This window comes from Oscarella lobularis, chromosome 2 (assembly GCF_947507565.1).
Source record: "Oscarella lobularis chromosome 2, ooOscLobu1.1, whole genome shotgun sequence".
NCBI classification, from domain to species: domain Eukaryota; kingdom Metazoa; phylum Porifera; class Homoscleromorpha; order Homosclerophorida; family Oscarellidae; genus Oscarella; species Oscarella lobularis.
The window spans coordinates 1,765,012-1,787,025 of NC_089176.1; the positions used below are offsets into that span (position 1 = coordinate 1,765,012).

Below are 22,014 nucleotides of genomic sequence, written 5' to 3' on the forward strand. Positions count from 1 at the left end.
CAGCCGCCAGGACGATCGGAAGCGCTTCCTTTGGCGCAATCGGAAGAGGCCCCAATCGTTTGCACCACTGCCACTGGAACCAGCGATCACCCCAACGTACACCGCACCCCCAAGCGCCGAACGCGTCCGACTGCACAAAAACTGACGGCGAGCGGAGAACGAGCGCATCAAACCGGCCAACCCCGTTCCATTCCGATGCCGTAGCGTGCCACCAGGCAATTTCTTCGCGAGCGCTGCAGTTAAGACGTAAAGGCCGATCGTTGTTTGGTCATCCAGACGTTTTGTGATTCGTGAACACGCACGTTGTTGGGATATTTGAATTGCTTTCGGACTCTTTCTCCTAGTCTAGCATTTCTTTCCTTGAAGAGCATAAAAGCAACTTCTCTCCACTTTCTGTTGCTGTAAGGGAAACCGTGAATCCCTTTCTTTCAACTTTTGTTGTTTTCTTATCGATTTTTTCCTTTGATGTCATTTGTTCTTCTTGTTGGCATATGGAATCTGACCATTGTTTAGTAACAATTCTACCAGGAGTTAGAAGGGACAAACTGAGAGGCATTCGTTCCAACTTTATAGCAATCGCCACAGCGTTTTTTATAACGGCAGGGCCATTAATATCTAGCTGAAAAATTCGTTAAGCCTAATCCTCAAACGAGCTGTTTTGCGTAAGACTGCAATTCTCTATTGGAGACGGCAAAGCTTTCTGATTGCTGCTCTTCCAAATAAGGGTAGCACTTGGCATCAATTTCAGAGGAGGCAACTGGCACTCCATCGTGTAGTTTTCGTTTTGACTTCAAGTTCTTTAGCTGTCTTTGAGACGTTTTTGCCGTGGGTTCTGTGCTACGTAATTAGGCGATATTTGAATGAAACAGAGTAGGAAGACAGTCGCTTGAACATTTTGTAAAATGCTCATGCTGCTGACGCATGGTGCCGACGCAACAATGCTATGCAAAGCGTCAGTAAGTAGCCCGACATTAAAGACCAACACTAAAGTCTTGCTTACACAACGGATCGTGCTGGCATAGAAAGGGGAAAGAGTGTGCATTGGCGCTTGCAGTGTGTAAAGTGAAGTCTGTGCAAGAAATTGACGCCAAAGAGGAGGTGGGCTCTTGCTCGGGGGTGGGCGCTTAATTAATCGGAATAATAGCTTTTCAACTTCGCGCAGAACTGCTGTCGCTACGGCGCGAACTGCGTTCACCGTCACGCTTGCGGCAAATGGAATCGCGCCCTTGACGGCAAAGCCGCGTTGAAGTCGGCGCAAAGATGACGGGCCGCGTCGCCCAAGCCGCAGAAGAACTGACGTTTGAAGCGAGCACGCTTTGCTGGGGTCCGTGCACTGTTCGTGCACCTTTCGGCCATTCTGTATTTCGTATTTCGTATTTTGGGTGTATTTTCTATTTCGTATTCTATAATTCGTATTTCGTATTTCTTACCAGTATTTACTGTTTGGTATTCTGCGTTTCGTATTTTGTTTGTCGTTTTCTTGTATTTCGTATGTCGTATGTCGTATGTCGTATTTTCTATTTTGTATTTCACCTATGTATGTATGTATGTATGTATGTATGTATGTATGTATCTATTTTTCTATCTATCTATCTATCTGTCCACAAATGTAATTCAAATCAGCAGTACTGTACACAGTAGAAACGCGATGTGCACGTGACTAGAACAGATTTTGGGAAGAATCGCTATATAGGGTGAAACTAAACTTTATAGCGTACTACCCATTAATAAAATTGGCCCCTTAGGATATAGACGATGCTGATCCGCTCGATGTTGAAGAACCCCTGAATCAATATGCTGCATCAGAAGTTTCAAAGCAAGTGGCTTCACACAACTGACAAATTCATCATAATTTCTTCATAAAGGAGCCAAATAATTTTGATACAAACGCATATAGTCTGCAGAACAAGTGCTTCAAATTTCTTATGGTGCATTTAGTTAAGAACAAATGGCAGTGTTTTGTTGTTAGTTGTTCTGCTATATGCGTTTGTATCAAAATTATTTGGCTCCTTTATGAAGAAATTATGATGAATTTGTCAGTCGTGTCTTCAAAGCCACTTGCTTTGAAACTTCTGATGCAGCATATTGATTCAGGGGTTCTTCAACATCGAGCGGATCAGCATCGTCTATATCCTAAGGGGCCAATTTTAATTAATGGGTAGTACGCTCTAACGTTTAGTTTCACCCTATATGGCGATTCTTCCGAAAATCTGTTCTAGTAACGTGCACATCGCGTTTCTACTGTGTACAGTACTGCTGATTTGAATTACAGATGATAGATAGATAGATAGATAGAAAAATAGATACATACATACATACATACATACATACATACATAGACATAGGGGAATGAAACACAAAATAGGAAATACGACATACGACATACGACATATGAAATACAAGAAAACGACAAACAAAATACGTAACACAGAAACAGTAAATACTGGTAAGAAATACGAAATACAGAATACGAAATACGAATTATAGAATACGAAATAGAAAATACACCCAAAATACGAAATACGAAATACGAAATATGGAATGACCGAAAGGTGCAGGGTCCGTGCACCTTTCGGTCATTCCGTATTTCGTATTTCGTATTCTGTATTTTGTATTTTATACTAGTATTTTCTATTTGGAAATTCTAAAATTCGTATTTCGTATTCTGTTTTTTGTATTTCGTATCAGTATTTCCGGTTTGGTATTCTGTGTATTTCATATGTCGTTTCTTGTATTTCCTATGTCGTTTTTTGTATTTCATATGCCGTATTTCGTATTCTGTATTTCGTATTTAGTATTTAGTATTTCGTATTTCTTACCTGTATTTCCTGTTTCGTATTCTGTAATTCGTATTTCGTATGTCGCTTTTCGTATTTCGTAAATTGTATTTCTTACCAGTATTTCCTCCTTGGCGTTTATATGTCTATTGATTTGGCATTCCTGTTCTGAATTTGGTACTTCTTAACTCAATTTCCTGTTTTGCATTAAAGACCGAATTAAGAATACTATTTCAATGTGCTTACAACACTTTAGTCAAAGTGATATAAAACTTAATAGCTGCTTTAAACGATGTGGAATCGCCATTAACAACATTTCCGAAAATAGTTTCCATAGATGGAAATCGTCGATGAAAAAAGGATTCGCGTCTTGCAATTCTTTGCGGATGCTGTTCCAGTGGGTCTTGGCCGAAGTTACTTTGACGGGTCAAAGTTCCCCCTTCATTTTCAAAACAAGTAACAGCTTCTTCAAATGTTGGTATTGAAGGAAATGGAACAGATCCTGTTCTTCTTGCGGACGAAGCCAAGGTGTTCGGAACTCCTTTTCCTGCATTACCAAAAATAATATCTTATTATTGTTTTTCTATAGCGTTTTCATCGGGAATAACGTGGTTATTCCATGAAGAAACCATAATTTTGCAGCCGTGAGAAGCCACCTGCTTCGTGACTGCTGACACGGCAAATTGCTGTTGAGGGTCTTCCAGATCAATGTCATCGGCGTCGTTCATTTCATTCAAAGCCATCTTTATCGGGTAGTTAACTCTACCGTTAACCTCCACCCAGATTCGCTCTATTGTATGATTCTGCCAGAAATCGTATCGTGACACGGACATATCGATTTCTGCACTACTTAGAATTACATGCGTTGAACACGTCTGAACAACAGGACGACGTTGAGGGTTTGTGCGGCAGCCAGATAGCATATCCTGCACGTGAAGCATTAGATAATGCTCACGACCATGGTCCACTCTTATAGTGTCCCAAATCCCGTGGGTCCAAAGAATAGGTCTACAATGGAATAACATTGCTTTATTTAAGGGTGCCACTACTCATTGAAAAAGCCTACTCAAAAAGAGATTCGTATATTGTTATCGGATTCTTAAGATATCGACATTGTAATAAACGCTACAATCATCCCCAAAAATCCATCAATGGCCGCATAGTGTGTCACTCCGTACATGACGAGCTTCTCATTTTGATCCACATGCAGTTTGTGTCCAAAATATTCTGCCGTATACGGAGTCGGGTTGATTTGGCGCTCTGCGCGAATGTGCCGAAGCCTTTGATATCCAGGAGCAACAGTACGTAACGCTTGAGCGACTCTTCTGCTGCTCACACGAAATCCCCTTGCAAGCAGAAGTCCCTTCATGGTCTTACGACCGTACGTTGGTCCAACCTAAATTGATAAGAGCAGAAATTGAACTTTCAAAATGGCAGATATTATACGTTATGTACGTACGTCTCTAATGGCTTCATAGACCATGCGATTGAGCTCTGTTTGGCTCAGTCCACTTCTTAAGGTAATATTGTGTTTCGCACAGAAACGACGAACACTCATCTCGCTGAATCCGCGTTGTCCAGGGTTTCTAGCGGAAAGCCGTGCGCTGATCGCCTTGTGCGTCTGTCCTTCTGCTACCATAGCACGTACAGCAGCCGCATTAACTTGATCCATCTCTATTCTACCAGACGTCACGTGATATCGATTGTACACGTGCGCATGCTAGCAATCCGCCATTTTGCCATCATGGAATTCCTTCTAGTTCGTGGGAGAAAGGAGTTTCGCCTTCGCCAGGCTCAAATAACTGCGACCAGAGTTGCTTTGCTGTTTCAGGTAAGTCTTTATCAGCTAAGAGAATGGCGATCGGCGTGTCGTGTGGCCAAACTCGTTTGAACGCGGGGTTCTCTCGAATTTTCCAAGTCTAATTTGCGCGTCCTCTGTCAATTTTCGACTTTTCACTAACATATTTTGTTCACAGATTGTAGAATTAACCGTTCATTTGATCGACGATAACACAGGCCGTTCTGAATTTCCCGACGCGGAAGGAAGCTTTGATTCGCCGGTTTTCCTGGAGGCACAAGGCTCGTCGTCGGCGGCGAGGGAAAAGATGCGTCGGGATTCCTGTCCCCGCCATCGAGCTCAAGGCAGTCAGTTTATCATTCTACCCCATCACTAATTTGGTCCTACAACCTTTAAAGTCTTCTTCTACCAACCCTCCCACCCCTCCGAGTGCGTACGGCGACAGCGAATCTTCGTCTTTTTCAGCATTTGGCAGTCACACTGGAGCATCGTTTGGCGGTGGGCAGATGCAGCCGAGAACAACGGGAAAGCGATCGTGGTCCTACTCAAGGAAAGGAAAAGAACGTGTCGACAGTCACAGTCGCCGCATTAAAATCTTTAAAGGGCGAGTGAGAAGTGGCAGCCTCACAAAAACGGGCAATCAACTATGGGTACCGATTACGGAGAAAACGGCAAATCAGCCGTACATTGTCGAAGCTGTGACGCATCAGTTAGGAAGAGGCAGATGGGCACTTGTAAGTCCCGACGGATTGGAGATAAAGGACATGCCGGGAACTCGAGGTATTTATAATAATATAATTAAAACGTTTAGTTTTCCAACATCATTTATTAATTATGTTTCATTTTTTAGGAATGGGATTTTGGGCACAGCCTGCCAGACATATCTATGTCATTCCAGAAAATGAGAAGCCTGCGACAGTTCTTTTGTCGTCGTCTAGCGACGAAACCGTCGAGCAGGTCATTGAACCCAAAGAGAAACGAGCCGCTGGTGCACCGGATACCCTTATTCTGCTTGGCATCGAGAAGAAGGTAGATGAAATTAATGCCAAGGTCACCAAGTGCATGAAACCGTCTGCTGAAGTCATTCCAGCGTCTATGAAGACCGCTGTGCAGAATTCATTTCCCTGCCGTATTTGCCTCAAAAAGCCTCTAGATGAACCACCAATGGTTGCGTCATGCTGCCAAGCGATCATAGGATGCGAAACATGCGTCGCAGCTTGTTTCGGCGATGATGAAGTGAAGGACTGCCCCCAACTGTCGCACCGGTGGAGCCCTGGCAAAAACCTTTGCCATTCGTGGCCTGGAAGAGTTCTTCTCCAAAGTGAGTCACTGTCAAGTCACGGAGGAGGGGTCGTCTTCTGGGTGACTGGTTCTTATGGGAAAGCCTGCTGTTCTTGTTGCAGGAACCACCATCGATGACGAGGATTTTGTTGTTTCTCATGGCGGAAACCTACTACTGATTGTGTTGCGTAGTAGATGGTCTGCTAGTTGTTCTGAGGCTTTTCTCTAGCAGCGTCACACTACTGCCTGAGTTGCGTAGTAAACGCTGATTCTTGCATGCAAATAAAACTTTATAAAATTCACGGCGTGACCAAGATAAGTACGACGTACAAAATATGACACACCAAGAACAAAATACGAGATATGAAATACGAAATACAAAATATGAAACACAAAACACAGAATAGGAAGTAAGAAATACTGGTAAGAAATACAAAAATACAAAGTATGATTTAGTAATTACAAAATACGAAATATGAAATACGAAATAGAAAATAAATATACAAAATAAAAAATACGAAATACGAAAAACGACATACGAAATACGAAATACAAAAAGCGGAAATACTGGTAAGAAAATACGAAATGCTAAGTACTAAATATAAAATACAGAATACGAAATACGAATTTTAGAATTTCCAAATAGAAAATACTAGTATAAAATACAAAATACAGAATACGAAATACGAAATACGGAATGACCGAAAGGTGACCGTGCACCTTTTGGCCATTCCGTGTTTTGTATTTCGTATTCAGTATTTGGTATTTCTTACTATTATTTTCTATTTCGCATTCTAAAATTCGTATTTCGTATTCTGTTTTTCGTATTTCTTAACAGTATTTCCTGTTTGGTATTCTGTGTTTCGTCGTTTTTCGTATTTCGTATTCTGTATTTTGTGTTTCTTCAGCAGTATTTTCTATTTCGTAATCCGTATTTCGTAATCTATAACATATTCTGCATTTTTGTATTTCTTACCAGTATTTCTTAAAATAATCATCAGACGGCTTCGTTTTGTCAAAAACTTTGCTGGATAGTACATTTCAACGCCTATTGATATTCAAAACCCGGATCTAAAACGGTTTCCTGAGTTTGGCAAGGTTAATAAATAGCGCGGATGGAGTCTACGATTCACACGGCTGACGTAACGTTATAATTCTCTTCATGCAAGCGTTTGGCACGAAGTCCAATTGACGTCCAATCAGAAGGAGCATGGAAATATGGCAGAGAACTAGTTACTGGTGATTTCACTTGCCTTTTTGTTGGCTACGGCATGAACCCATTCTCACCAAGGAATTTCCTTGTCAGGTTGTGAGCTGTATATCAATAGTAAATACGTTCATTTGCTGGACAATTTTCCTACGTAAAATAACTCTTTAGAGTAGAGAGATATGCACTACTTAGTAAGCTGGCTCACTCACAAGAGTTGATTTACCTGAATAAAAAACATTTGCCGATATCCGAGTCGCACGCGCGTTTGATCTATGGAGAAGGGAGGGCCGGAGTTGTTCGAAGATCCGGTCGCCTATTCCGACCGATACTACTCTTTCTTTCGAAGAAGTCTCGAACCAGGGATACTAGTATCCCTGCTGGGACGTGAGCTCTCATCGGGTCCTCCAGCAACGTCTCGCGGATTTTAGACGAGCTGTACAAACGAGCGAATCTCGCAAATGCATTCTCCGGTGGCCAGATCATTCTGTCGCTCATAGTTCAGTGTACACAAGTCAAGCTAACGTGCGTTTGAAGGCTAGGTAGGACCTGGAGAGAAGAGGGAGTTTATTCAAAAACGGAAGCAAAACTATAGTCATTCCTTCCGATTTGAGCCATTTACGATCACGCAATTTCGAATGAAATAAAAAAGATGCTGATTCGGTACTTTCGAAATTGAAAATAGCAACAGACCGAGAGCCCCAGCTGGAGAAACTCATCGCACCTCTCCTTCGCTTTCTCGAACAACTCGGAGACGGATACCCGGTACTTCAATCGCAATGCACGGGAATTTCTCTTCCTCCTCTTCAAAAAGAGCGCACACGTCGGGTCGGTAACTGCCTCACAGGACAACTCGACATCTTTATTGAGTGCAACGATGATGGGCAACTTCTTATCTTTTATCCAGTTTCCTAGGAAACGAATGATTTTTGGTAAATCTGCTGGACGAACACGTCCTGAAATGCTTGTGACAACAAGACACTATTGACGTATTCCACTTTAAGACCCCGCAATTCATCGTTGGCAACTTCATGGAAATCAAAAGGAGCCGGTATTGTGGTGACTTTGGGCTGGCTACCGCTGGAATACAATACCTCTCGATTGCCATGTATCGCAAAATAATCCTCAGCCTCTGAATCTGCAAAAGCAAAAAGACACCCATTTTTAAACATAGGTTATGGTCACGTGCATCTTCTACTATTTAATTAAAATTAATCTCTACTGGAGATAGACACGTGGTCAGCAAAATCACGAGAAAAAGTGTCCAGAGCCGTATATAAAGATTTATTCTTTATATACGGCTCTGCAAGTGACGATTGCGCGGTCAGCGGTCGGCTACGCAAACCAGTACAGTAAAACGAACGGTAATCGTAGCGCTTCGACCAAATGTGCAAATCGCAAAACAAAGTTCTACGTCGACATAGTTAGAACGTATCTAACGAAACTCCCTAGGTTCTTGCCACGAATCGCCGAATAGACAGTTACCACTTACCCTAATGCCCAGAAGAACGTGTACTACGCTTCCGGCTCCTTACGATAGCGTCAATACGTTTTGCAAATTGCAATTGTCACCATATACGACTACAGCACGACAAACGATCGACAGGCAATGAATAAAACATACAACATAGAGGGTACTTATAGAGGGTACTGTTCTTTAATGTGGGAAATAATGTTCCAAAACGCCGTGGATCCGCCTTGATAAAACTGCTTTCTCCACATGAATTCGGGTAAATACGTCATGAGCAGACGTGAATGTATGACGTTGCGACTCCTAAGCATTCTCTTACAAGTCGACCACATGGACTCCACATTCTGCGTATGGGCTGCCGTAACAGGATCGACGAAATGACGAGAGTGGTTTACAATGGCATGAGCATAATTCCTCCCAGCCTGCGCTTGAATGCCAAGGTATGCCCGCCACTCGTCGCTGTAAATCGTTGTCTCGGGACGAATAAATTGGCGAATGAGGGGCATTAGTGTCGCCACGTCTCTCGACTGAACTTCTCCCGTATAAACACGGGAGGGGAGAAGGGCCTGGTACTTCTAAGGTGTGAAAAGGTCACGTGGGACCCCCTTTGGGGGCAGCGGTCAGTCATGTGCTTCTTTAAATACTTGTCATAACACCAGGGTATTATCGCTCTCGTGCAACTAGTTGTAGGTAAACAGACGAAACGGTTCGTGCTACCGCGGTTCAAATTCTTTTCAGGACATCATCAAGAAAGGTGGGATATGACCACACGCTTATTAATTGATTATGAAGAGGATGTCGTTTTGCAGTCATTGCCGCCTGCAGAAAAAGTAATGAAAATTTTAAACATAGCTATTATACATGCTTGTTTTAGTCTATCTCTCGATCCAGTTTGCGTGATGAAGACATTCTTCCGTCTCGGCAAGACAGCGACTGCGTCTTTCAGTCTGGCGTAGACTTCATAATGCGTTTTCTTGTTTCGAGATTCAAGTCATTTTTTCATTTATCCAACGTCAGTCCTAAACGAAAACATCACAAGCAGCCAACGAAGGCACGTATTACACCTTTGCCCATATTGGACGTCAACGAAGGGAAGACAGACGGCAACATCACCGTCCTAGATAATTTTAAGATGCCAAAAATTGTAGCGATGAGTTCTCGTGTACAGGCGAGACTGACTCTTTATTTAGCTCCCAACTCAATATATACCGGTAGTTTACTACCCTCCTCCTATCCACGTGACCCCGTCTAATCCATTTACACATAGCGAACACTACAAACCTCCCCCTCCCATGTATCATATCCTCATGACACGCTACTCTATCCACTGACATCAACCTACGACTACAAAAATAACGACTAAAATTCGACTCAGGGAGGAGGGTCCTCAACGCTTAATAGTTCCACAGAAAATCACTAGATTGGGCGGTGGTTTTAACTGCTGTTGAAGGTCTCGGGCGTTCCTGCGAACCACTTGCTACTTCCCCCTCTGAATCCTCATCCGGGGTCCTCGCAGACAAGTGATCGGTCGGACTATCGTCATTGTCGGTATCCTCCTCTTTTTCGGCCTCTTGTTCCCAAACGTCGCTTGTGTAGAAGGGAATCATTCGTTGGACGTGGACGGTGAGCTCTTTGCCCAATTCCACGTGAGATACGGTGTATACCACATCTGATTTCTTCTCTTGTACGCGATATGGGCCTTCGAACCGGGGCGCGAGTTTGGGAGACAATCCCGGTCGGCGATGGGCGGAATGCACCAAAATCAAGGACCCAATCGCGAACTCAACCGGTCGATGCTTCGAATCATAATACCTTTTCCTCATCTCGTCGACACGTTCCTGACGCTCTCTGGCCGACTGAAACGCTTCCCGAATCTTCTTGGTGAGGTCGATTCCGCACTGCATGACATCCTCTCGTATGACTGACTCCGAACCGTCGATCACTTGGGTGGGAAGGTGTGCATCGCGGACGTGGACCAGGTAGAACGGCGTGTTTCCTATGGCATCGACGACGCTCGTTCGGTAGGCAAATGCGATTGACTCGAGGTATTCGTCCCATTTGATTTGCTTGTACGTAGGCTGACAAAGCGGCAGCGACGTATTGATTCATCCTCTCAACCTGACCGTTGGTTTGCGGATGATAGGCCGTCGGAAATATTTTTTAATTCCAATCGTGACGAGATTCGCTCAAGGAGTGCCGAAGTAAACTGGCTTCCCCGATCGGACAGCAATCGCTTCGGACAGCCATGACGTAAGACCAGAGATAGAAAAGAAGAGGGATAGGTAACTCGCGCTATCACGTGACATTTCTCTGACGCCAGGTTTGAAGCCGGATAATCCCGGATGCGTTCATTACAAGGGGCCATAAATGATTCGATATTTCATACTTTTGAACTGTTTTGCAGCCTGTGGTGGGAAAACGTTCTTTATGTATGCGCTACTGTAAAAACCTCCGCAGAATTGTAAAAGTTACTAGCTCGTTTTCGATCGCCAAAGGTTAGGTGAACTTTTGCTTACTCGCACACCTACGTAAATGGGCCTAAGTTTTTTGATGGTGGAATAAACGACGCAAGGCATAACTGCAAAGAAGTATAAGTCACGTGAGGTCGTGACGGAAACTAGCTCTATTCTCTCTCTAGGGCAAGCTAGTCTCTTCCGAATAGCCTCACGCACTACGTCTATGATGGTACTATCATATATGGAAGCGTCGCTGTTTTTGCAGTAGCCGCAGCAAAAGACCGTCAGAGGGAGCATAACTTTAGGTGCTAAACACGCCCATAACGTGACGTATTCCCTCGTAGCTTTGGAACAGCAGCTGCCTTGGCCGTAGGAATGAACGAAAGCGCTAAAGCAATGAATTGTGCTTCTTATTCACCCATCGAAAGGCTTCTAGAGTCATCGACGTACGAGTGGGAGGGAGCACAAGTCCGCGTGTCACGTGGTGATCGAAACGGGCTTCCGAACTCTTTGACGACGGTACACCCGTGGAGGCAATTGGGTTGTGGGCGTAGCGCGCACGGACCCGGGGCGGATGGTGTGCACCGAATCTCCGGGGAGACTCATCCCGGCCGGTGCGGATACCAATCCAAACCCCCTATACACTCGCCAACGAGACGCCCAGGCTCGTTGGCGACCCCTCCCCGTGGACTCAAATTACACCAAACCATAGTGTATTTTGCACAACGTATACGGGACCTCCGCGACTATCGACAAAAAGTTCTCATGCGATAAATAGCACTCTCCGCTTACGTCGCCTCTAATCGCGCAAGAAACTCGCCAGATCACGCGGATCCATCCTGATATAGCGCGTGTAAGCGTCGCTACGCCACCGTCCGAGCGTTCGAATCGTCGAGTCTTCAATCCCGGCTGCCGCCGCCGATGTCGCTGCGCCGATGCGAAAGCTGTGGCCCGAATAGCGATCGGCGGGGATGCCACTAGCTCGTAAGGCTGCTTTAACGTGGTCGACGAGCGCCTGTCGCGACAACGCCCAGCCATCCTCAAAGACGAAAAGGGGGCCCATCTCCATTCCACGCCGCGCTAGGTAAGCCAGCAGCGCATTCACCGGGCAGATGTCCGTCTCCGCTCTGCCAATCACGACGTCGACACCATTACGGAACGGGTCTGCTTTTGATTCTTTTAGGCGTAACCGGACGAAGGTCGGCGTTTCCTCGGCATGGCAGCGTAAATTCGCCCGAGCGAAGAAAGCCAAAGAATCCGATGCAGCAAGCCGCCCAGAGCATTGCAACGTCCCAGAGGTGAGCAAACGGGCTCCATGCCTCCCGTAGCTGGCGTAAAATTGTAGGTGTGACGGGAAGCCGCGGATCTGGCGCCGCTCGGCCCTGTACTCGCTTTATACCCGCCAGGGCAAACTTGAGCTGCGGAAGGGGGCCCGCCAACGGGTCGGAACCACCGTCTGAAATCTGCACAAAACGCACGCCTGCCAAGTAAGTTTTAATCAACGAATAACGTAAACCGTCCCTGGCTATTTGTGCGCAAAATAGACACAACGTTCGTTCGACCGCCGGGAACGGCGTCAGCGAGAAGCGACTGCAGAAATTCACAAATCGACGCTGACCGGCGGCATAGACGCGGCGAGTGGAATCGGCGACGCCGCGGGCAATGAGTGCAGAAAGAGCTGACTCCACGGAAGCACCGGTGGGCAAAGTAGCTCCAATAGCGGCTGGGGGATCCGCGCTGGCTCCAGCGATAACCATGGCGCCATCGTCAAAACCTGCTCACGAGATCCGTTGCGCGAAATTAAGTCAGCCAGCGTATTGGAGATCCCCGGGAGGTGTCGCGCCTGCCACGAAAAACCGAAGTGCGCGGCGTAGAATTGAAAGGTCCGTAGCAGGGGCATGACCGAGGAATCCCGCGACGACCCCGTGGCCACGGCAGACACCACTGTTGTGTTGTCCGAGCGCAGCAACACGGGAGCGCCCGACCACCCCGCACCCCACAGTGCCGCCGCCAGCACCACAAAGAGAAGCTCTTTTTCGGCAATCGTGCACGGAGCCCACCGATCGCACCATTGCAACTGAAGCCATTGGGATCGCCACACGGCGCCGCAGCCCCACGAGCCGGAGGCGTCCGTAACGACCACGTTGGCCAGAGCCGCCACAAAGAGTAAAAATTTTACCGACCCGTTTCAGTGCAGGAAAATCGCGCGCCACCACCGCAGATCCGCCCGAGCGGCGTCTCCCAAATAGACGCGAGATTCCGGGTGGGGTCGGCCCCTCGTCAAGTCAATACGCCGGCGTAAGAACGCGCGGCCCGCCGGCACCACCGTCGCTGCATGTTGCAGGAAGCCGATGAGTTCCTGCAGCTCCCGTCTAGAGCAGGAAACTCGCCTCTCCCATTTTTCGAGCTCGGCCGTGATCCTTGTCATCTTTCCCTCTGGCAACCGGAGAACCTGCTCCGCCGTATCGAGCTCCAAGCCCCGGAAAACCAGCTGCGTTGTCGGTCCCTCGACCTTATGCGCCGCAATAGGGACGCCTAGCTCGTTGCATGTGGCTAAGGCGATCTCGCGGTTGCGGGCGCCCTCGAGCGAACCCGGCCGTCCAAAGAATAGGTAGTCGTCCAGATAGTGCACTCCGGACAAAATGCCGCGCCGATACATTACCCAGAGTAGGGCGTCCGCGACCGCAAAGAAGATGATCGAGGCCGACCGTAGGCCGAAGGGCAGTGCCGTGTCCACGTAACACTTCCCCCGCCATTGCACGCCAAGAAAGTGTCTGTCTGCGGGGTGAACCGGCACCATTCGGTAGGCATTTTTGAGGTCGATCTTGACCAGCAGCGTTCCCTCGCCTAGTAGTGCGCAACGCCGTACAGCGTCCACCACCCGCACGTACGACGTTGAGCAACTCTCTTCCGCTATGAAGTCGTTAACTCCACGCCCTCGCGGCGCGGAAAGATCGACAATCAATCGCCATTTTTGCCGCAGCCCCGGCGGGGTTGACTTGGGGATTACCCCGAATGGGCTAATCCAGAGCGCCGCTGACGCCAGGGGGGAGAGTGGGCCCAAGATTCGCCCCGCTGCGATTTCCGCGCTCAGGAAGTCGTCCACCTGTGCCGGGTGAAGTGACGCGGAGCGATGGTGTCGCCTGGCGGATTTGATAATCGTCCGCGCCGCGCAGCCGATTCGAAACCCATTGGTTAAGCCCGACAGGAGCCACCGTGTGAACCGAGCGTCCGGAAAGTGCTCGAGGGCCCGGCTCCAAGCGAGTACTCGCAACGGGGACCTTCTCGCGCACCGTCCGTGAACCGCTAGCCCGATCCAACGCCGCGAGAGACGACCATAGTGCGTATCTCGTTCCGTTCAGGCTCCAGTCGTCTAAGCCATTAGACAAAGTGAATGGAAGATTTCCTCTGTGTCCCGCGCCCCGGTCCCCCTCCGGCGCGACGCGCGAGACAATCATAAGGTCAAATCCTCTTCTTTTCTTTTTGTATGCTTAACGTACTCGCAATACTCCGCTGCAACAAACAACCCTCGCACTCCCGTCGGGGCGCTCCAAAAAAAAGAAAACAAAAACCGATAGCCGACCGACTATCAAAACCCAACGTTCGCCCGTTGGCAGAAACCAACGCAGAAACACCCCGCGCCCGTACCCTTACAGAAAACCTAGCTCATGGTCCGTCGCTCACGCGTCGACCGGCCGACTGGCCGGAGGGGCGTTTTCCTGCTGCTGCGCCGGCTGCTGCTTGCAATCGCGGGCCCTGTGTTTCTTGCCGCAGCGTGAGCACACGTGCTTGCAAACGCAATTGTAATGGCACCCGCTGCACCCAAAATTGTAAAGACGACACGCCGAGCCCCTTCCGTTGCCTAGCGCGTTCTCACCGTCCGTCGAGCGTGGCGGTGGGCGTCGGTCCAATCCTGCGCGCAAGGCGCATTGAGCCGTAGTGTGATCGCCGTCGGAATTTGCGCAGTACGTGCATTTCTTCGGGTTGGCGTTGTAGAGGTAATTTGAGCTGTGCAGGCTTGAATTCAGCGCAGACCAGACGATGGACGGGTCTGCCGCCGCTTGTTGCCGGAACTTCTAGTCGTACTGGCGCCATCCGTCGTTTCCGCAGTGAAGCGTCTCGCGTACGACGATCCGGAGGTACGCCATCAATTCCACCGCCCGTCCTGGGCGAAAGTGCAGCTCGACCGCCGCGAACGACGCGAATGCTTGCACCCATGCCGTGAGCGACGGCATCTGCGTAGCTGCCGGCGCGACCAGTGAAACAGGCCCGCGTCGCCCTCCCGGCGAAGCAGTTCGGCGTTGTCGGCCAAGAGCTCAGAAAGATTCACAAACTGCTGCGACTGGATTTTGGCAACGACCCGCCTCGGCACAGGTGGCAGCGCCGGACCCATGAGAAAAGCGGGTGGAGTCGTCCTCGGCTTCTTTGCTGCGGGTGTGAGAAACGACCCCCAGTCCCAGCCGTCGCCCGGGGAAACGTCAACGTCAAAAAACGGAGGCGTGACCAGAGGCAAATTAGGCAGAGCTCCCGCGAGAGGCGGAACTCCCAGTCCGCCCTCTAACCCCGCTCCTTGCAGTGCGAACGGCAGCTGCGCTTGCTGTTGTAGCGGCGCCGGCTGAGCCGGCACCTGCTGGTGTTGCTGCTGCTGCGCTTTCGGCACCTGCTGGTGTTGCTGCTGCTGCGCTTGCGGCACTTGCTGTTGCGCCAGCGGGCGTTGCTGCGCCTGTTGCGGGATCGCAAAAACCGGTTGTTGCTGCGCTTGCGGCTGCAATACTTGGAGCGGCGATCGGAGCGCGCGGGCTGCGTGTAGAGCAATAAAATGTAAGAGCCCAGACACGCGCTGAGACCCGTGCGACGCACGAGAAATAAAAGGAGCCGGCGGGTGGGAACGGAATGACTCGCACCTGGCGCACGTGACGGGAGCGCGACAAAACAAACGAAGGAGAAGGGAACCGGTTGCTGGGACAAGAATGCAAAAGAGAGGGGGGGGGGGGGGGCGCCACTACCCCAGACCCGCTCCAGAAAGGCGTGCGTACCGCGATCGCGAGAGGAAAATAACTTACCTGGCAGGTACTGCGCAAGCTGTTGTTCTACGGCACGGGCAACCACCTCCTGTAGAGCCACAGGGCAAAGCACTGTAGCCGCTGAAGCGCCGCCGCCGATGGTGGGAGCGATTCCCGCGTTACCCGGCGCCGTGGATGTGGGGACGGTGATCGCCGGCGATGGTTGCGACGCGGGAGCTCTCGTTGTTGCGTGGACGGTGATCGCCGGCGATTGCTGCGACGAGGGAGCTCCCGTCGTTGCGATGGCGGCCGTTGGAGCCCGTGGTATGGCTGGAGCGAAGCGCCCATTGCGGCGATCAGATCGGCAGTGCGCGAACGCCGCTGCGAGCGTCGTGGCGCCGCAGCCGAGGCTGGCGGTTGCGGCGTGGACTCGTTGGGTGTAGCTCCAGACATAAGTTCGTATGGCGAAGGCGTGAAGCGACGCTCGAGCGGAGAAGGCACGAATGAGGGCCCTCGCGTGCTTATGTTTACCTAAGTGCCTACCCGCGCCACGCCCCTCGTTCGTCATCAAATACGTTTAACACCATTGGCTAAACTCCACACAATTCTGCGGAGGTTTTTACAGTAGCGCATACATAAGGAACGTTTCTCCACCACAGGCTGCAAAACAGTTTAAAAGTATTAATTATCGAATCATTTATGGCCCTAGTAATGAACGCATCCGGGATTTTTTGGCTTCAAACTTGGCGTCAGAGAAATGTCACGTGATAGCGCGAGTTACGTATCCCTCTTCTTTTCTATCTCTGGTAAGACGATGTTTTCGATGAAAACTTCTGCCATAGTGGCTGCGGTGATGTCAGGAACCGCGACTAGCTCGATCCAACGTGTGAATCGATCGACCATTACGGTGATGTATCGATTCCCCCAGGCCGTCTTCGGTAGTGGACCGAATATGTCAATGCCCACTGTGTGGAAAGGGACCGGTGAGTTGAATAATTGAAGCTCCTTCAGCCTTGTTTATCTTTGACTTCCTCTTTTGGCAGAATTCGCACGTTCGGACAAATATCGCTGGACATCCCCCTCCAGAAATACAGTGCGGTGCAAAAGTATAAGCCACTAGCACGTTTATAACTATAGTAAACCATCAACCAAAAACTTTAGGTTTTACCGGTAACAAATATAACCTAAAGATATTCGTCCTACACTTACCTTTTTCAAAATAATTTTTAGAATTTGCTACTTAACTGCTACGTCTAATTTTAATTAGATTAGTTTATAGTAGTCACATACCGTAGGCGCTGGTTGTTAAGCGCCCTTTTCTGTTAAGCGCCTATTATTTGATAAGCGCCCACTCATCTGATGTTTTTTTCCAATGTTTGTTAAGCGCTGCTAATCTTTTCATGCACTGTTGACTGTACGTTCGGTTTGGCGTTATCGGCAAGTCAGACGTTGGGCCGTCGTCTAACGCGCAGTCTCACCAATTGTTTCGTAACGGTCACGTACCTGAAATGTCTGAGGTGGAAGGTGGACAGACTTCGGGTTGTGTTGGTGTGGTTCGCAGAAAGAGCTACACGAGGGAAGCAAAGTTGAAAGTTGTCCAGTTCTTTGAAGCTAATGGCAGGAACTTGTATGAAACCTGCAAACGCTTTTCCCTGAACAACCGAACCGTGAAACGATGGATCACGATGAAGGAGAGCCTGCTCGAGAGCCGCAAAGGGAGCAAGAGGGTGAAGTTTTCTAGGCGATCCAAATTCCCGGATATGGAAAGCAGACTGTACCGGGAATATAAAGATTTGCGAAAGAAGGGGATGAAGGTCATCAGCATTCGTTCATTTATCCTTGTTTATATTTTTACCAGGTGAAAGGATGGTGGTTTAGACACAGATCTAAACAGATCCTAGAGGAATTGCACCCCGGTTCATCATTTGCCTTTTCTGATTGCTGGTTTCAAGCATTCAAAAGAAGATTTCGAATCAGTCTCAGACGAGCAACGAACACCTGCCAAAAGGAACCTAGTGACAAGCGATTGTCGGTTCAGCACTTTCATCGAAGAATTCGCAGTGCAGCCTCAAAAGGTACTCAGGTTGGCCCGCTGGGAAAGTGGTCAGAACATCAGATTGCCAACATGGACCAAACACCATTACCGTTTACATTCGCTGACGGCGAGACCTATGCAGACAAAGGAGATCGTTCAGTGTGGGTCAGGGGAGGGGCGTCCGGTTGGGACAAACGTCAAGCCACTGTTCAGTTGACAGTATTTGCTGACGGTGTGGCACGAGTCAGGCCTCTTCTAATTTTTCGTGGTCTTGGTATGATTGATTTGAGATCTTAGCTTGATAATTAAGTGATTGTCTCGCAGGGAAACGGATTTCGTTGCAAGAAAGATTGAGGTATGACAACCGGGTGTACGTTCACTTTCAAAAGAATGCATGGTGCGACGAGGAGGCAATGAAAATTTGGACCAGACAGTGCTGGAAGAAAGCGTGTGAGGGCCCCATGCATTTGGTGATCGACGTCCATCGTGCGCAGAAAACCGACAAAATTCAGAGTCTTTTGAGAGATGAATGTGAGACTGAAATTACCTACGTCCCAGGTGAGGATTTTGCTGAGATTTTTCATCTAATGAAATCAAATTTGCAGGAGGATGCACTAGTTTAGTCCAACCAATAGACGTCAGCGTCAATAAGCCTTTCAAAAGCAAGATTGATAATCTGTCAACAAAGCACATGCAAGATAATCTGGATGCCTACGTAACTGGCAAAATTACTGCCGGTGAACGACGGATCTTGCTCACAAAGTGGGTGGGAGAGGCGTGGGCTGAGATCAGCAGCCAGAAAGAGATGATCGTTCGAAGTTTTCAGAAGACAGGCATTTCTTTGCCGATAGATGGATCAGACGATCATCTTATCCACATCGAAGGAATTGAGGACTACGAAGTAGAGTCCACCACGGATGAATACACCGATGACGATGAAGGCAACCCTTTTGGTGACACGGACGAAGACGAGGGCGAAGATGTCTTCGACGTGGGAAAACAAGACCCTTGAAAGTAGTTGCTCTATATTTGTTGAACAGAACAGTTAGACTATTTAACAGGCCAGATTATCAGTAGGAGTGACTAAAAATTTTTCTCAACTGTTGAAATTTCTTCACCAACTTCTTCTTTCCATAGAAGGTGTAGGTGCAGGGCACTTCAAGACCGATTCCATGCTGTCTGTGCCCGGTAATTTCGCAGATAACACTTCCGCCGTGTGCAATGAAAAACCACACTTCCCGGGATATCTCTCTTGGAACGTGTCCAACGATAACGCCGTCTCTGGCGATTTTCACGGCGTGCCTATCATGTCCATTTCCTTCTTCATGGCTCACAGACAACCGCTCCCCTACAAACGGAAGCCAAATTTCTTTGTAGATGTGATGGCCTCTCACAACGCTTCTAAGACCGAATTCAGAGAGGGTTCCCATTCTCATACGGCGTAAAAGCGCGTTAGAAGACTAGCGCGCTACATCACCTTGCTGTTAAGCGCTGGTGATCTGTTAAGCGCCCAATCAGCTGTTACCCAGACCTATAAGCGCCGGCGCTTAACAACCAGCGCCTACGGTAGATCTACACGATTATAGGCAAATTTACCCTAAAAGAAATCGTTAATCTGCTGAAATTTTGCTAAAAGCGTTTTCTCGGCGTGACTTTTGATTTTAAATGGCAGTTACCAACTGTTCAATGCTAATTAGTCAATAAAACTTGTGACGTCATAGGAAAACTACTCTTGTGTAATTGTTTAGTCACAATGCTTTTGCTTTCCAAAACATCGGTTTCTAACAGAGAAAACGTTTTTGGTTCATCTTTTAGTTTTGAAAACCAAATTATTTACCGGTTTCAGTTTATTACGCAAATAATTTGGGGGTTTTTTGCTACTTTTGTTATGACGTATTCAAAACACTGAATCTTTTAACGCCGCGTTCTCCCGCCAAAATTGGTCATTTCCATCACAACATTATTCAGCTGCAAGGAGACTAAAGGTGCTTTCGTTTTGTTGTCACCATTCAAAATTATCTCTGTCTTTCTTTGAACAGAATGCCCCGAAATCGACAGCTAACAAGCCGCGAAATTGGCCTTATTGACGGCCTTCGCAAATGCGGGAAAAATCCAACTGAAATCGCGGCCGAAATTAATCGTTCTCGCGGAGCCGTGAGAAACTGGATTAAAAAATTAGATGAGGGCGTTTTCGAGGCGAGTCAGCGGTCCGGACGGCCGCGAAAGACGACGAGTCGAGAGGACCGATTTCTTCGAGTTGCTGCGTTGCGCGATCGAAGGCAGTCGGCGAGACAGCTCGGCTCTCAGTTGTCTGCTGCAACGGGCAAAGCTGTTTCCAAATGGACAGTCTCTCGTCGGCTCTCGGAAAAAGGAATTCGAGCTCGTCGACCGCGAAAAAAACCGCAGCTGACGGCGAGGCATCGGGGCCTCCGACGCGGCTGGGCAGCGTCTCACAGAGGTTGGACTCTTGACCAGTGGAAGAGGGTGCTGTTCAGCGACGAATCGAAAATTTCATTGGGAAGCGATGGCAAAACCTTCGTCTGGCGTCGCGCTGGAGAAGAGAATGCCAGTTGCTGCACTGTTCCCACCGTGCAGTATCCAATTAGCGTTATGGTGTGGGGCTGCATGGCGGCTTCCGGAGTTGGATCATTGCATCGTATTGATGGAAGGTTGAACGCGGACGGCTACAAAAACATCCTCCAGACAAAAATGCTCCCAGACGCGGCCCGTTTAATAGGAAACCGTTTTGTTTTCCAGCAAGACAACGCCAGCATTCACACCGCACGAACCGTTCGTCAGTGGTTCCTGAATAATGACGTCACTGTTCTCGATTGGCCGCCTCGTTCTCCTGACGCCAACCCCATAGAAAATCTCTGGCATCAACTGAAAACCTCTGTGAGCGCTGCTCAGCCGAAAACCAGCGACGAGCTCTGGGCAGCACTCCAAACGGCGTGGGAATCCATTCCACAAGAAAACGTAAAAAAACTCGTTGAAAGCCTACCTCGCCAAGTACAGGCTATAGCAAAAGCTAAAGGGGGCTCTACAAAGTACTAAACATAATAAAAATATAAAGATATAAACAAAATTCATCCATTATTGTAGTATTAAACTCAGGTAAGTTGTGGCCTATGTGACTAGTTTAGACTAATCTAATTAAAATTAGACGTAGCAGTTAAGTAGCAAATTCTAAAAATTATTTTGAGAAAGGTAAGTGTAGGAAGAATATTTTTAGGTTATATTTGTTACCGGTAAAACCTAAAGTTTTCGTTTGATGGTTTACTATAGTTATATACGTGCTAGTGGCTTATACTTTTGCACCGCACTGTACGTATTGAGACGCGACTTTGGCTCGGATTTTCCTGTGTCCGAGATTGCCCGAAATGGGTACCGAGTGAAGAGCGTGAAGGACTGAGGCTCACGCGGCGGAAGGGAGGACGGGGACGCGAACCGTATTCTCGGAAACGATCGTCTTGCACATCAGAAGACCACTTCCGGCGAAGTAGTATTCTCCGGAGATTCGTCGAGCCACCTCCACCTCTGCAGGTACAGCATCGGGATTCGGTTTCGTCAACCACATCCGCACGGCTTGAAGCTCGGAGTCTGACTTCTGCAGATGGAGTAGCGATTCTTAACTCGGGACATCGACAATTGCGAAAACTTGGCCGGAACTTCCTCTCGGCAATCGGGACAATGCGTCGGCGTTTGCCCTTCCCGGACGGTATCGTATTTCGAAATCACAGGGTTGCAATCCCAACGAACGAGTCTTCCACTGTTCTTGTGGTTCGCCATCAACCATTTTAGGTTGCCATGGTCTGTCTCTACGACAAATCGAGATCCGGCAAGATATTTGTGGAACGTTTCACACCCAAAGATAACGGCGTACAGCTCTTTCTCCCTAACGTCCCAAAATCTTTCGCTAGGTCCAAACGTCTTGTTGGCATAGCAGACGACTCTCTTCATTTCATTGCCGTCACGTTTTGCAAGAA

General features: G+C 48.2%; 1 long non-coding RNA gene and 1 pseudogene across 1 annotated transcript; one reads left to right on the forward strand and one right to left on the reverse strand.

The window, feature by feature from the left end:
• Positions 1–3,349: 3,349 nt before the first annotated feature.
• Positions 3,350–4,449, reverse strand: LOC136184169 (uncharacterized; annotated as a pseudogene).
• Positions 4,450–10,139: 5,690 nt separating this feature from the next.
• Positions 10,140–11,029, forward strand: LOC136200350 (uncharacterized). Its single transcript, XR_010673356.1, has 4 exons — positions 10,140–10,415; positions 10,490–10,555; positions 10,612–10,784; positions 10,855–11,029. It is a non-coding gene; the product is annotated as an uncharacterized lncRNA (long non-coding RNA).
• Positions 11,030–22,014: the final 10,985 nt, after the last annotated feature.